This window comes from Littorina saxatilis, linkage group LG6 (assembly GCF_037325665.1).
Source record: "Littorina saxatilis isolate snail1 linkage group LG6, US_GU_Lsax_2.0, whole genome shotgun sequence".
Lineage (NCBI taxonomy): Eukaryota > Metazoa > Mollusca > Gastropoda > Littorinimorpha > Littorinidae > Littorina > Littorina saxatilis.
Genome location: NC_090250.1, coordinates 16,145,083 through 16,161,302, shown reverse-complemented (window position 1 = coordinate 16,161,302; position 16,220 = coordinate 16,145,083).

Sequence of the window (16,220 nt, the reverse complement as noted above, 5' to 3'; positions counted from 1 at the left end):
CAATTAATGTGAATACTTAGGGCAGGTTGAGTCATGCCGCGTTCTAATTCAGCAACAGCAACAAAACCAAACGCCTGAATACATGATCTGCATGAATGGCAAAGGGGTAGGAAAAGCGTTCAAATAAATTACATTAACAATAAATAAAAGAACGGACTAATGAAGGAACGAACATATGTATTAAAATCACGACTTAGGTGATTCAAGAAGAATACCCCAAAGTAGGAAAAGAAACGTAACCCAACGACGTCGTTGTTCATTGACTCTCAATCACACCATACTGGACAGAAACAAAACCCTCACGAAATAGCCTGGGATCTGTATAGGCTTTCACAATGAATAAAAACATCTTTTCATGTGAACACAGACTTAAAACAAGTTAGGTTTTACTTGAAGCAGTGTATTTACATTGGATCGGAGACCGCAGTCACCATCGAAAGTCAAACTCACAAAAACTAATAACTATAAGTTCCCATCTTTGAAACGATGAGAAATCATGACAGCTTATTATAGAAATGAACAATTGTTTGCATTTTTTCTTTCTCGTTTCTTCTTCAGGGGAATTAAATAAATGACATTTGTCACATTCAAATGGTCTCATCACAGCTACTGAGCTAGAGATCACAGCTACTGAGCTAGAGATCACAGCTACTGAGCTAGAGATGTTGTAACGCGTTTTGTCAAAATGTAAAACATTTTACAAAACGCGGGGCGCGCCCCGTGTTTTGTCAAAACATTTTTACAAAACCCGGGGCGCGCCCCGTGTTTTGTCAAAACATTTCACACTTTGTTACAAAACACGGGGCGCGCCCCGCGTTTTGTAAAAACGTTTTGACAAAACGAGTGGCGCGCCCACAAGACCCCTTATCTTCTTTGAAATTGGAAGTCAAGAAAACTTAGAATCTTCACCATCAAATAATTTCCAAATTGTGTGTCTGTCTGTTTGTATGCTACTCATGCAAATCCACAGTTCAATTAAAAGTCATTTATTTCCTTTTACCCCGATTATTTAAAATATCCTGAATGAAGACCAATATTTGTTTTTGTGTGTTGGTTTGCTTGATAGTTTGATTTGTTGCAATTAAAGGGACAATCAAACAAAAGTCTTTAGGATCATTACATTGTCAGTGGGCATGAATCGTCGCCACCCCCCCCCCCCCAAAAAAAAAAAATCTGCAAGATGCATTGTTTTGCTTATCTTATAGTCTGCTTTTTCACATTTAAAGGGGTTTCCAGCGGGAGTCAGTGAGAACATAATTTTAAGTCATATAAATGTAAACAAAGATTTTCTGAACGAATATTTTTTTTAGTGTGCGTGTTTGTGTTGCCTTGTGTGATAGCCTGATTTTGCTTAGTTAAATGGACATCAAAGCGGAAACAAATTTGATAATTTCAACGTCATATAAAATGTAAACAAAGATCTTCTGATCAAAAACAACATCTGCTTCTTTGTATATATATGTGGGATAGTTTCATTTTGGTGTTAGTTAAAAGGACATCCAAGCGGAAGTCAATGGGGCCATTTTAAGGTTATATAAATTGTAAACAACGATCTTCTGAACGAAGAATTTTTTTTTTGTGCTTCTGTAATAGTCTGAATTCTCGCAGTTAAAAGGACATTCAGATAAAAGTCATTTTGTTCAATTTAACTCAAAATGTAAATATCCTGAATGACGACCATTTTGTTTTTGTGTTCTGGTTTGCTTGATAGTCTTATTTTTTGCAGTTAAAGCGACAATCAAGTGGAAGTCAGTTGCCATTAATCGTCGCCGAAATAAATGAAATTTTCTGCACGATGCATTATTTTGCTTGTGTTATAGTCTGCTGTTTTGCGTTTAAAGGGGTTTTCCAGCGGGAGTCAGTGATATGATAATTTTAACGTCATATAAATGTAAACAAAGATTTTCTGAACGAATATTTTTTTAGTGTGCGTGTATGTGTGATAGCCTGATTTTGCTTTGTTAAATGGACGTCAATCATCAAAGAAAGCCGACTTGTCGGCACAGGCGGTTGCCGGCACCTTCAGACATGTCTTTCATCTTGACCAACCAATTGACAACCTCGTTGGCTACATTTTTTTTTAATTAATCAATTCCCTGTATAACAGCTTGCTGTAAAACTGAAACTGGATGATAGCCCAGAATTCTAGGGTTATTACATTTTGACAAAACGCGTGTTTGAGCCCCCTGCGTTTTGTAAAAAGTTTTTACATTTTGACAAAACGCGTTAGAACAAGAGATCACAGCTACTGAGCTTGAGATCACAGCTACTGAGCAAGAGATCAACGCTCAAACGCACCTGTGCATTTTTTTTAAGACGAATAATAATATCATTATACATTTAACGATTCATGTCAAAGTCCTTCATCGATTTTCTGATCACTGCCATGCTTGCCACACACGCTGAAGCGAGATTACGAAATGCGACTTATGCATTTAGGGTTGACATCCGAAATCCATTCTGATACAAGCATACGGGGAGTGAAAAAAACAAGAAACACATTAAATTTATGCAGGGTAGGGTTACACAGAGATTTGTTCAGGGTATTAGTAGTTGCTGCGGGCGCATGAGATGGCCAACAAATTTTAAAGGTCTGATGTAATACGAGCAAAAGAGTTCGCTGAAGCTGAAAATTGCTTCTGTCAACAGTGGCAAACCCAGAGCGTATATTACCCAGTGTGGCAGGAACTCGATGTATAGCGAGATGTTGTTGACAATAATCGACTCTGTAAATATGATTCAGTGTTAGTAAAAGCACACGGCAGAGGACCACCCTCTGGGAAGCAAGCTGATTGATTTACGAACTATTCTTCTTCTTCTTTTTCTTCTTCGTTCATGGGCTTAGACTCCCACGTTCACTCATGTTTTTAGCACGAGTGGATTTGTACGTGTATGACCGTTTTTACCCCGTCATTCAGGCAGCATACGCCGATTTCGGGGGAGGCATGCTGGGTATTTTCGTGTTTCTATAACCCACCGAACTCTGACATGGATTACAGGATCTTTTCCGTGCGCACTTGGTCTTGTGCTTGCTTATACACACGAAGGGGGTTAAGTCACTAGGAGGTCTGCACATAAGTTCACCTGCGAGATCGGAAAAATATCCACCCTTAATCCACCAGGAGGCAGCGACCGAGATTCGAACTCAGGACCTCCTGATTAGGAGGCCGACGTCTTACCACCACGCCACTGGGCCCGTCATGGACTATTCAATGCCCTGTGAGATTAATTGTGTTATGGAGAGTCCTATTCAGTAATGCCCTTTAGCAAAGATCCTTTTGTACTTTAATTCTTGACAAATATGTGATGGATACTGTTTTTGAACAAGGTGGATTCATATTTGTTTTTAACATCTGATAAACAAAGGGAAATAAGCGTTTTAAATGCATACGACATGTGTACTAGAGTAGGTGAGAGTTATGTAGAACCAGTCTCCTGGCACCTGAGAGAAAAACAAACATTGAAATGACTTGCATCCTGTTTTTTTACTGGTTTTAATGGTAATACCGGAAAAGAGTCGTCCGTCATCAACCGTTCGTCCGTTGCATCTTGGTTGGTTGTTTCTCGTATCAACGTAAAACTATTTCTTAAGTAGTAAGTAAATTTTAAGGGGCTTATTCTCCGTCAGGTCTTAATTGCCTATATTGGACATGAATTGGTTTATACGATTCGAGTTTTTACGCCCTCACGGCTTTTGATGTATGCGTGTTTAGGTGGTATCAGCCATCTGCACTTATGGTAGAATGACCAAGATCTTTAACGTGCCATTGTGGTGACACGGGGGTGGGAGATGGATACCGTCTCTGGGTCTGCACATAAAGTTGACCCGTGTCCGTCCCGGCCCGGATTCGAACCAGCGACCTTTCGATTACAAGTCCAGTGCTCTACCACCTGCGCTACCCGGGCCCCCTATTTCTTAGATAGGTCTTTGCTTATATTGTGTTCTCTTCTTGTACCATTGGTTATAACGGACCTTAAGGTTTTTTTGTTTTTGTTTTTTTACCAGTACATACATCAAGGGTTTGTAAATCGGAATTAACAAAGAGAAAATAATACACAACAAGAAGAGCAAACGCTCGATCGAGTCACTTTCGCAGTTCTGAATATTATATGAGGCATCAGATGGACAGGAAGAAATTGCTATTCACAACACAATGAGTCACGTTCACATAAAATTTGAGCCCGGTCACTTTTATAGTTTCCGAGAAAAGCCCAACGTTAAGTTGTGTGTTGCCGAACAGAAAAGGCTAGTTATCTCCCTTGTTTTTCTGATAACGTTCGTAAAAGGCTACAGATGTAAATACTTTGATGTAAAGAATAATCCTACAAAGTTTCAATCACATCCGATGAACTTTGTCAAAGATATAAAATGTCTAATTTTTCCTTTGACGCTGACCTGTGACCTTGAAAAAGGTCAAAGGTCAACGAAACCATCGTTAAAGTGTAGAGGTCATTGGAGGTCACGACTAAACAAAATATGAGCCCGATCGCTTTGATAGTTTCCGAGAAAAGATATAAAATGTCTAATTTTTCCTTTGACGCTGACCTGTGACCTTGAAAAAGGTCAAAGGTCAACGAAACCATCGTTAAAGTGTAGAGGTCATTGGAGGTCACGACTAAACAAAATATGAGCCCGATCGCTTTGATAGTTTCCGAGAAAAGTCCAACGTTAAGGTGGTGTCTACGGACGGCCGGCCGGACGGCCGGCCGGCCGGACAGACTAACACTGACCGATTACATAGAGTCACTTTTTCTCAAGTGACTCAAAAACAGTTACTTCGCAGCGACAAGCCGTCAGACTAAAATGTATAGGAACACACACAAAGCTCTATTTTTCAATGTAATCAAACCGGCATTACCTACCGGTTCATGATTTCCTTGCCGGTATTCTCACATAAAATCTGGGGGGAAAGTTAAAATATTGCGGTTAGCACGAATGCCGTTTTAACATTGACGTGTCAACACACGAAGAGTGTTTTTTAGAATTAAAGTTGCTGTCATGCCTTACACATGCAAAAATACAGATAGATCTCTTTCTATGTCTGTCTCTCATATCTTAATAAGTGGAAAGGACATCAACAAAACAAAAATCAACAACCAACACGACTTTCTCTGTCTCTGTATCGCTCTTTCTCACACACACACACACACACACACACACACACACACACACACATACACCCAGACACATACACACACACAGACACACCCAGACACACACACGCACACTCACACACACACAAACATACACACACACACACACACGCGCCTCTGTCCGTCTTTCCTCTCGAACTCCTCATAAGAGATGATAGACTGACGCAGTGCCCCCCTTGCACCTAAATTCCTCTTCGTCAGCTCAACCCCATCCTTTCACACACACACACACACACGCACACGCACACGCACACACACAGTACACACACACACACACGCACATACACACACTCACACACAATTAACCACAAACACACAAAGACACACACACACACGCGTGCGCACACACACAAAAACACGCACGTACGTACACACACACATACACACGCACAAACGCACACTCACACACACACACACACACACGCACGCACGCGCACACACACACGCACACACACGCACACACGCACACACACGCACACATACACAAAAGAGAGGGTATGAGAAATGTTTGTGAAGAAAATGAGATGGTCTATTTTTTCCTACTTACCTTCTTTTGTTTTGCTTAGTTTTGTTCAAGTTGATTTCAGACTTTCATTTCAAAAGAATCAACAGCGACACAAGTTCACAGGCTCATTCAAAGTGTCAGAAAGCCCTTCAAAACAGCCCTGAGATATGTACAATCGAAATACAGAAAACTTGTATTCAGTCGTTCTACCAAAGAAATAACAGGTATCATCGAGTGCTGCCAGATTATCAGAAAAAAACACCCTTCATGATGATTCTTTAGGGATAGTTTTCAAACACTTAGTTCGATTAGTAAAACTCTCTTGGCATAACATTATTTAAATAGAATGTGTTTTACTTCTATTTTCGAGTGAAAACTATTTGTTTTATCTTTTCATACATCGCTGAAATGAGACGGATGGAACACCATATTAAAACAATGCACGGAATCGATAGCATAAACACACGACACGTGAATGAGAGTGAATGTTCACTTCAACCCTGGCCAAATACCACGTGTGTGTGTGTGTGTGTGTGTGTGTGTGTGTGTGTGTGTGTGTGTGTGTGTGTGTGTGTGTGTGTGTCAGTGTGTGTGTCAGTGTGTGTGTCTGTGCCTGTGCCTGTGTCTGCTTGGTTGTGTGTGCCAGTGTCTATGCAATGACGTGCTTTAGGATCTTAACATGTTTTCCAGACCCGTGCAACATTCTCGCATTCAATACCTACCCGTTGGCCCTTGCATGTCTTTTTGCATCTGTGCTAGTTGTTCTGACTCGGTATTGCTCAACTCAAGTAATAGTAGCGAAGGAAACAATCTTGTTATGATTTATTAGCATGACATTTGAACTGTGAAACGCCTTCCTGTTTTGTCTTGTTTTTGTTGCCGATGTTTGTTGTTTTTTTCGCAGCCAACGCTCGAACAAGCTAGCTCAGAGGCAGACCTTGTCCAAATAGTCTTTCTTAGAAAGACCCGCATGATGTATCATTCTTCTTTGTACAATGCCCGCATTATGCTTTATAGAATGCAGAACCCCTCTGCTAAAGTGTGTGTGTGTGTGTGTGTGTGTGTGTGTGTGTGTGTGCGGCTGTGTGATTGTGTGGCTAAGAGTGTGGGCAACAGTGAGCTGTGTGTGTAGCTGTGTGTACCGACCATGCGCCGGTGTACTGTGTGGCTGTGTAGCTAAGACTGTTGGCGACATGTGAACTGTGTGTGTGACTGTGTGTACCGACAGTGCGCGGTGTACAGTACGTAGGTGACCATATTATATGCTAGTAGTGCTTTTGCCTGCGCGCGAGTGGACGCGCTCGAGTCGATGTGTGTATGTATCCCGACATACCCTGTCGTTATTGTTAACATGCTAAATCATGATCAACTCCGGACAATGCATTCCCCTGATTTTATACAGTACTTAGAGTATCATTACCACTGAACGCTGCATCTTGTTGGCTCTCTATTACAAAATATTAAAAAGCTCAGCTGTTTCTCCCTGTCTGTTGCGACACATGTCTAATTCCCTCTACCTTGGAAAAAAAACCAGATACACTCGATGACAAGTACTTTACTTACAGAGCCACCCTTTCGATTCCTCATCGAAACCAGCTCTTCAAAACTAACTCTGTACATATGTTTCGACCTTTTGTTTGTTTCAAACCTCCCCTTAGCAACCACGACTCCTGTCGTTCTTTTTCTCTCTCATCGAAGCGCGAGATGCACCCAGAAGACATGTACATACACCCTTCTCTTGGCTATTCTACTGTTTTCAGTTCTGCTAGGAAATGTCACTTAGTTTAAGTTTGTACAGAGCCAGAGTTGGGTGCTTTTATGGAAGGGCAGTGGTTCTTTGTCGCAAATTGTCATTTTTGTGTAAAAATACTGTGCTACCATTTTTGATCCTGTTGTTCTGTAAAGGTTCCAACCGTGTCACGCTATCGTTGTGAACTTTCTTATTTTTTGCCAGCTTTCTTTGTGCTAAGAAACGTGGAACTGAACGTCTTGTTAGCAGAGATATTTATGATAAAGATATTAAGAATAATTATGTAGATAAACTGTTTTCCCGGACATCACTTTATTTAGCCGGTGCACGTGATGTTGAGAAAAATCCAGGCCCAGATGAAAATAAGGTCACTGTGGTACACAGTAGAAGCTTAAGGAATAAAATTGATTTGTTACAACCTGAAGTTCAGCAGCATGATATTTTAACACTTTCTGAGACATGGTTGTCACCTGCAGATGATAATTCCTCTTTAAGTATACCTAATTTTAATCCTCCTGTACGCCTCGACCGCCCAGGTGATCCTCATGGAGGCGTGGCCATTTACGTTAAGAATTATTTATACTGTAAACCCCGACCTGATCTCCAAGTTGATGGTCTTGAAGCAGTCTGGATTGAGACAAAGTTGGGCCACGAAGGCATTTTAATTGGCTCATTCTATCGCCCACCCAATGCAAATATTCATTATTGGGATTTAATTGATGAAAATTTAAGGCGAGTGAATAACCAGTTTTTGAGATTTGTGATTTTGGGCGATTTCAACGTCGACATCCTAAACTCTCCATCGCGGAACTTTTTGAATATTTTACATGCGCACCAGCTGTGTCAACTTGTGAATGCGTGACACGTGTAACAGCCACCACAAGTACATGTATCGACTTCATTATTACCCAGACTCCTCAGTTGGTTAAATCTGTGAATGTTTTGCCACCTATTTGTAGCGACCACATTGTACCACAAGCTGTTTTAGACAGAAGTGTGAACAAAAATATTTCCTATAAAAGAACAATTTTTAATTATAGTAAACTTAATGTTGATGGTTTCTGTGCAGCACTTTCTCAGGTTAACTGGCAAGAAATTTTGATGAAGGAGATGTTTGATGAAAGTGTTAATATTTTTTCTGCAATCAAGTTTATGGATATAGCAATATATATATATGGCTTATGCCAGTAAAAGAAGTTACGATACGCCCTAAAGACGCACCCTGGATAACACCTGAAATCCTAATGTTAATTGACCAACGTGACCAGATTCACTTGAAAGCCAAAACAAGCAAGCAGCCAGAAGACTGGTTGAACTATCGCCAGGCACGTAACCTTATTACAACAAAGAAAAGAGAACGTATTATTGAATTCTATTCCGAATTAGATATTAAAGTTTCTGATCCAACGCAGTTTGGTAGCAAAGACTGGTGGAAACTGGTGAAGTCATTTATGAAGAAGAAAGGTTTATGTGAAGATGAAATTCCACCTATCTGTGACAACGGCAAAGTTTACGAATTAAGCCAAGACAAAGCCAACGCCTTTAATAATTTCTTTATTAAAAATTCCACTGTCGAAGACCCAGACGATGAAGTCCCTCAAGTCCCGTTGTTAGATCGCGAATTTTGTGATACTGTTTTGTCAGTTAATGAGGTAAAAGATGTAATTAGAAACCTTGATAAAAGAAAAGCCGTTGGTCCTAATTTGATTCACAACAGACTTCTCATAGCAGCATTAGATGTTATTTCGGAGCCACTGACGTATATCTTCAACAGGAGCCTGAGGGAAGGAGTTTATCCTAACATGTGGAAAACAGCTAATGTTACGCCTATTTACAAGACAGGTCCTGCAGACGCTTGTAAAAATTATGATCAAAATTAAATTTCAGAAATCGATTAAAAAATAATTTCATCTTATTCCTTGTCGGTTTCTGATTCCAAAAACATATAGATATGATATGTTTGGATTAAAAACACGCTCAGAAAGTTAAAACGAAGAGAGGTACAGAAAAGCGTGCTATGCAGCACAGCGAAACGCAATGAACAGGCTCGTCAGTTTCACTCCGTTATGCACAAGCGGCGGACTACGGTCGTTGTGAAAAAATGCAGTGCGTTCAGTTTCATTCTGTGAGTTCCACAGCTTGACTACATGTAGTAATTTCGCCTTACGCGACTTGTTCTTTTTTATCTTCTGTAGATTCTGTTGTTCCTATTTAGTTCCCCATCCCTATTCTTTCAATTTGTTCTTCTGGTTTATTGTTGTTATGTCCACCATTATTTCATTCTCATTTCTCATTTCTCATTGTCTTTATTGTCCCATCGCTGGGAAATTCGGGTCGCTTCCTCCCAGTGGAAAGCTAGCAGCAATGGAGTCGCGCTACCCAGGTGTCTGCGTGTTTAGGTGTATTCAGCCACCTGCACTTATGGCAGAATGACCAAGGTCTTTTACGTGCCATTGTGATGACACGGGGGTGGGACATGGCTTCCGTCTCTGGGTCTGCACATAAAGTTGACCCGTGTCCGTCCCGGCCCGAATTCGAACCTGCGACCTTTCGATCACAAGTCCAGTGCTCTACCAACTGAGCTACCGGGCCCCCATTACGAAAATGTGTGTAATTTAGCATTGTTCTGGTCACGTGATATAAGCATTTGCTTGAGTGCGTGTCCTAGCTGTGTGTTTCGAACTGTTCATGCAAAGAAATTCTGAATAAAATTGTGTTTAAAGCAATGAGAGTGGTTCTTCGGCTTTACTGACATTACTCTTTCGTTAGAAGTTCCCGCTTCTCGTCTTGTACAGATCATTCGAGAGCCTCTTGTACTTAGATGCTCTCCTACATTTAAACAAACGTTTGATGTTTTGTCACATCTTCCTTTTGAAATGAAGTCGATGTTATTGGACCACTATGAGCACAGCCGAAGGCGAACAAGTCTACATGGTCTTGATGTTAATGCATGATGGCTTTGTAATCATTCATTGCAGTTTAGACAATATCGCTCCGTAATTGGGCCTCTCGGTCTCAAGTCGGTCAATTATTTTGAAGTGTGTATTTTGCACATGCAAATGAAAGGAATACATCTGGTTAATTCAAGTAATATGAAGAATGTCACGTGCTTATCTTGTGGCCAAAGAGTGCGGATATGACTTACAAAATAATATATACTAACGAGAAAAAAAGTGATTGTCCTCTTATTTAAAAGTTATTTAACATTAAAAACAAAATAAATCAACCGTTGACGTTAAAAACAGTTATGAAACGAGTGCTGCTTCATCGGACAACTCTGGGAAATCAAAATTACTACATGTAGCTGTTTTTAAGGGAGCGAAAACCGGACAACCACCAACAGAACCACTTAGATACTACCATTTAAGTGCACCATACAAACACAGCCTGTCTATGATTTTTGGTATGTGTTTAAAAGGTGGAGTGGTCTAATCTCATGTAAAAGAATGGACAGATCTGAGCCAAATCGCTTGCATGAGAAGGATTGTGCCTTTAAGAACATTTAGGAGTTGCCTAACTTGCAAAGCTTTTGTCAATGCAACACTGTCACGTGACATTCTCCTCGGAGAAAAACTTAAGGTTTGCAGGGGATCCAAATAATGCTTGTAGTCCTTCTCTTTCCAAAATCATTGAAACGTTGAAAATTTTCGCACAGTTGTTTGGGACGTCTGGCACTGGCTACCGCAGATGCAGAAATGGCAGAGAGACTGATCTTTTACATTCTTTTACATGAGATTAGACCACTCCACCTTTTAAACACATACCAAAAATCATAGACAGGCTGTGTTTGTATGGTGCACTTAAATGGTAAACTTTTTATCTTAAATTCTTGTCTATCCTCGCACATCTGAACATGCAAAAATGATTTTATGCACAGCATAAATGCAAGCATTATTTGGATCCCCTGCAAACCTTAAGTTTTTCTCCGAGGAGAATGTCACGTGACAGTGTTGCATTGACAAAAGCTTTGCAAGTTAGGCAACTCCTAAATGTTCTTAAAGGCACAATCTTTCTCATGCAAGCGATTTGGCTCAGATCTGTCCATTCTTTTACATGAGATTAGACCACTCCACCTTTTAAACACATACCAAAAATCATAGACAGGCTGTGTTTGTATGGTGCACTTAAATGGTAGTATCTAAGTCCAAAATCCTTGAAACGTTGAAAATTTTCGCACAGTTGTTTGGGACGTCTGGCACTGGCTACCGCAGATGCAGAAATGGCAGAGAGACTGATCTTGGGCCGGCTGGCCAATGGGAAGACGGCATTCCGCTCATTAGTTATGCATATGACCTGTGCTCTGGCACCGTCTATACACCACAATCTCGCTTCTCTTCACACCCAAAAATATCATTTTTCGCTCTGTTGTTCTCAAGCCTAGCCCCGAGCTTAATCTTGAAACCTCGAAATAAATCAATCAGAATGTACCTGGCGATGAACAAGTAAATAACAAAGCGTTTGTTAACAGACGTTTAAAATGTATATTTAATTGTCTACGTAGTGTGTAGAGTTTTAGGAGGCCGCAGTAGATACTGTGCAAGCTCCAAAGCAAATCACGTCTAGCTCTGCCGGAAGCAAGTATCTCCGTTTCTTGCCCGGATGTGCGTGAATGTTCAAACAGATTCGCTCACAAAACAGGAAATTACGAAAGGTTTGCGGAACAAAACTGCTTTTTAAAATGTAATGCGTTGCAAATACGATGGAACTTGAAGAATTAGAGCAAAAAATATCAACCTGCGGTTTCGCGTTTTTTTTTCTCACTATATGATTATGTGGGGAATGCATTTTTTTTTAATTTTGTTGTTGACGACAATAGCTTCTCTCTTGGCAAAAAATGTCGATTTTCTCAGCATACTATTGGTCTATCTAAACTGTGCAAAAAAGTGTTTGCAACATTGTTTGTCCCAAACTGAACACACAAAAAAGGTACCATATTTTATTCACACTTCCTTTTCGATGAAAGGCCTTTGATGTGGCCAGATGTTATTCTTTTCGGTCTAAACATTTCTTTCACAAGGTTCACGTGACAACTGCCATAATGAGGGTACCCCCAAAATTAACACAAAAAAAGCCCGATAACCCGTTATCGGTAAATAATGAATAGGTTTTTCCTCCAGTTTGTGAAAGTTGCTAAAATTTCGTTTTAGTCCGTCGAATATTTATTTGGTATTTTGCGTTTTCGTAGGGTCGATTTTAGGGTTTATACTCATTTGAATGTCTTTCACAAGAGCAATGAGAAAGAACCCATCAGTCCGAAAAGTGTGTCCGATACCCAAGTTAAATGTCTTTTAGGGCAAAGAAAGTTGAATAGAATAACACGACGACTTGAATGTACGTTTAGCTGTGTTACAAAAAATGTCACAGTAATGTTTTTGCCAAGATTACTCGAGAAAAAACCCACCGTGTAGATCAAAGATCTTGGCCGGTATGAAAGAGTCGAAGTTAGATATCTTATTCCGGGATACATTGTACTCTAAAATGCACTTTAACCCGAACTAAAGTCTTTCAGCTGGACTCCTGCATTCCGGCCGAGGACTTTTTTTTCTGGGAACAACTTGACATTTGTCAAGTGGTGCCGATCCACCTAGCGAAACCTAAATTACGGTATGCTCAATAACCTGTTTTGAGTACATACATAATTTTACTTTCCTCCAGTGTGTGAAATAATGTTGCCTGTGTATCTTACATCCACAGTTTTTGTCACAGTGAATACTTTTTGACAAAAGCGATACCAAGTTCGAGAAGACATCACAGGGCGAACAGTTAATGGCCTCACGTAATATGTCGGCGTAATATGTCGGTCACTACTAAAACATGAGTATGTCTCCTCAGACAGTAACACAAAAAGTATTCCGTTATGAAGTCTATCTCGGCGGCTTTGTCGTGTCCACAGAGGGAAATATCATGTGAGGTCATCGCCAGGCTCTACATGTATCGGTATCGTGTGTAATTCAGAGGTTGAGTGCGAAAAGGTTCTACAATACCTGCACCATGTTAACGTTGGTGTCGGTTTGACCTTTTGGTCCATTAGCGTTGGTTTCAGTTACATGGAGGGTTTAAAGTGCTATGATCGCGTTGCCATACATAATAATTTATAGAAAAGGTTTGCAGCCCTTGTTCACAAAATGGTTATTAATGCCCAAAATAATGGAGATCGGAGAGAATTGATTATCTCTGGACATTTTGAATGAGTAGATGTGCATACCATTCAAGATTTATGAGGCCAGGCTTTTGCACGTGGTAAGACCATACCTCAACTTGGTCACATGCCAAGAAACGTATAGGACTGGTGGACTCTGGCAAAACAATATCTTTGATTTATACATTATTTGTTCTGAAAGCCACTTATTCTCTCTCTCTTTCTCGATCTCGGTCTTGATCTCTGTGGCTTTGTCTCTCTGTCTCTCTTTATCTCTCTCACTCGTTTGTACATTTAGTCAAGTTTTGACTAAATGTTTTAACATAGAGGGGGAATCGAGACGAGGGTCGTGGTGTGTGTGTGTGTGTGTGTGTGTGTGTGTGTGTGTGTGTGTGTGTGTCTGTCTGTCTGTCTGTCTGTCTGTCTGTCTGTCTGTCTGTCTGTGCGTGTGTGTGTGTAGAGCGATTCAGACCAAAGTACTGGACCGATTTTTATGAAATTTGACATGAGAGTTCCTGGGAATGATATCCCCGGACCTTTTTTTCTTTTTTTGATAAATACTTTTGATAACGTCATATCCGGCTTTTTGTAAAAGTTGAGGCGGCACTGTCATACCCTCATTTTTCAATTAAATTGATTGAAATTTTGGCAAAGCAATCTTCGACGAAGGCCGGGGTTTGGTATTGCATTTCAGCTTGGTGGCATAAAAACTAATGAGTGAGTTTGGTCATTAAAACTCGGAAACTTGTAATTAAAATTATTTTTTTATTAAACGATCCAAAAACAATTTCATCTTATTCTTCGTCATTTTCTGATTCAAAAAACATATACATATGTTATATTTGGATTAAAAACAAGCTCTGAAAATTAAAAATATAAAAATTATCATCAAAATTAATCTTCCGAAATCGATTTAAAAACAATTTCATCTTATTTCTTGTCGGTTCCAGATTCCAAAAACATATAGATATGATATGTTTAGATTAAAAACACGCTCAGAAAGTTAAAACGAAGAAAGGCACAGAAAAGCGTGCTATGCAGCACAGCGAAACCACTACCGCGCTAAACAGGCTCGTCAGTTTCACTTCGTTTTGCACAAGCGGCGGACTACGGTCATTGTAAAAAAAATGCAGTGCGTTCAGTTTCATTCTGTGAGTTCCACAGCTTGACTAAATGTAGTAATTTCGCCTTACGCGACTTGTGTCTCTCTCTTTTCCGCTCTCACTCTCTCTTTCGCTCTTTCTCTCTTTTTTTCTCCCTCCCTCTCTCTCTCTTTCTTTCCTTCTCTTTCTCTCCCTCTCTCCCTCCTTCTCTCTCTCTCTCTCTCTCTCTCTCTCTCTCTCTCTCTCTCTCTCTCTCTCTCTCTCTCTCTCTCTCTCCCCCCCTTAACACTACTCCCACCTCTCATCGCTGCAGCGACCCTCTTCAATACCGTGGGTTTTTTTTTACACTAACGCATTTTGCGTGTAATCGAACGATTCCAAGCAAAATAGTATGAGTTGCGTATTTGAACCACACAAAAAAGAAGTAGATAAACACTCGATCCTCTGGCACGTCTATGGTGTATTCATTGCTTTCTTTGAATATTGCGCAGTTTGTTTGTGAGTTTCTTTGCAAAGCATATAACTTTCATGAGTGTTGATCGATTGGTCACGTTCATTTGTCTCTGAAAGCAAAAACCTGCTCAATAATTCAGCAATCATCCTACATTTGTAGAAGCCTCGCATGCTTAAATATTCCACAAACACTTATTCTTTCCTTCTTCTAGATCTTCTTCTTCGTTCATGGGCTTAGGCTCCCACGTTCACTCATGTTTTTAGCACGAGTGGATATTTACGTGTATGATCGTTTTTACCCCGCCATTCAGGCAGCATACGCCGATTTCGGGGGAGGCATGCTGGGTATTTTCGTGTTTCTGTAACCCACCGAACTCTGACATGGATTACAGGTTCTTTTCCGTGCGCACTTGATCTTGTGCTTGCTTTACACACGAAGAGGGTTAAGTCACTAGGAGGTCTGCACATAAGTTGACCTGGGAGATCGGAAAAATCTCCACTCTTAACCCACCAGGCGGCAGCGACCGGGATTCGAACTCACGACCTCCCGATTAGGAGGGCGACGTCTTACAACCACGCCACTGCGCCCAAATTGTTATTTTTTCTTCACATGCATTAAAAAGATAGTTGTGGTGTTTTTTTTTTTTATCTCATTAACACAGGGGTTGCTGATGAGCATCACAGGCAGCTGAATGCACTTGTATTCTCGTGCATGAAATAATAAATGTAAGTACTTTGGAATTGTTATTACTGTATGGTGTGGTGTGGTGTGGTGTGGTGTGGTGTGGGATTGGATTGGATTGGATTGGATTGGATTGGATTGGATTAGATTTTACTGTATTGCTTTCAAATCGCATCATATTGTAGGCCTATATGAATGCATTCAATCGCATCGCATCGCATCGCATCGCAGCGTATCGTATCGTATAGTATGGTATCGTATTGTCTCGTATCTTATTGTTTCGTATCGTATAGTATTGTATCGTATCGTATTGTATTATAATATGAAAGAGGGATCTGGCCAACAGGAGATTTTTTGCTGATTTTTGGCTACCACATGCCCACGAAATATCGCGGTAAGTGGGCTACGCATGCGTCATTCCGTGTCTCACCGCT